At 39.2% G+C, this 1116-nt stretch overlaps 1 non-coding gene across 1 annotated transcript; it reads left to right on the forward strand.

The window, feature by feature from the left end:
- Positions 1–408: 408 nt before the first annotated feature.
- Positions 409–517, forward strand: LOC117675787 (U6 spliceosomal RNA). Its single transcript, XR_004594272.1, has one exon. It is a non-coding gene; the product is annotated as a U6 spliceosomal RNA (small nuclear RNA).
- Positions 518–1116: the final 599 nt, after the last annotated feature.

The following is a 1116-nucleotide window of genomic DNA, read 5'->3' on the forward strand; positions in this document are numbered from 1 at the left end:
GTGTTTCACTCTAACTACACAAAATCTCACAAAGCTGTATGTGGAATTTTGTGTGTGTAAAGTGTGAAAGTTGGGTTTTTGGGCTTTTTGTGGCTGTGTGAAGTTCCTGCTTGTTGCAGGGGCCATTTTGGGTCTAGTACAGCTGCTTTTACATTGGGTGAGCCAGTTGATGTTTTTTAATTTTTATTTGGTGTGCGTTGGAAGAGGGGTAGTCTTATACGGCGAGTATAGCCCAAACCCTATATTTTAAAAGGAAAATTCGGGGGTCGTCTTATACGCCCAGTCGTCTTATACACCGGAAAATATGGTATTTTAGTCTTATAAGGTTTGCTAAGGCATAGACCAGTGAACACACTAAGGCTTAATTCTGAGTAGACATGTATATTTCTGTTACTATTTGTCTGAATTATGCTTTAACTTCGGCAGCACATATACTAAAATTGGAATGATACAGAGAAGATTAGCATGGCCCCTGTGCAAGGATGACACGCAAATTCGTGAAGCGTTCCATATTTTTCACCAGGCTCAAGGTTGACTCAGCCTTCCATCCTTTTGAGGTAAGTAAAATGAGGACCTGGTTTGTGGGGGCAATAAGTTGATTTTGTATAAAAAAGAACACCGCTTAGGGGAGGGTTAGGGAGGGTTTGGGGGGGGAATTTGGGGAGAAAATGTATTTGTAAAACTTTTTAAATAAATAAATAAAAAAGAACACCACTTAGGGGGGCCCAAAAGCTCTACTAAGCAGGTATATACAGAAGGATGAAGGCTATTGCTTAACGCATTGTAAGCCGCCCTGAGTCTCTGGAGAAGGGCAGCATATAAATCGAACCAATAAATAAACTCTCTGGTTTGGTTTTGTTTTTTAGCAAAATGAAGAATCTTTCTCTTTTATTTTCCAGATGACTGGATTAACATATCCTCCTGTGTTTCTGGTGAGTTGTACCTGTCTTTTTTCTTTTTTCTGGAGAAAACAGTTTTCAATCTGACAGCTACATATTATAAAGTTGCTCAACTTTGATGGCCAGTCTGCCCCAAACTATGCAATCTATCCTGATTAGGTTATGGATTGCAATAAAATGCATTGACTCTAATTTTCCAAAACTGTTTTGCACAGTC

This window comes from Pantherophis guttatus, chromosome 6, assembly GCF_059756535.1.
Source record: "Pantherophis guttatus breed Tessera chromosome 6, ASM5975653v1, whole genome shotgun sequence".
Lineage (NCBI taxonomy): Eukaryota > Metazoa > Chordata > Lepidosauria > Squamata > Colubridae > Pantherophis > Pantherophis guttatus.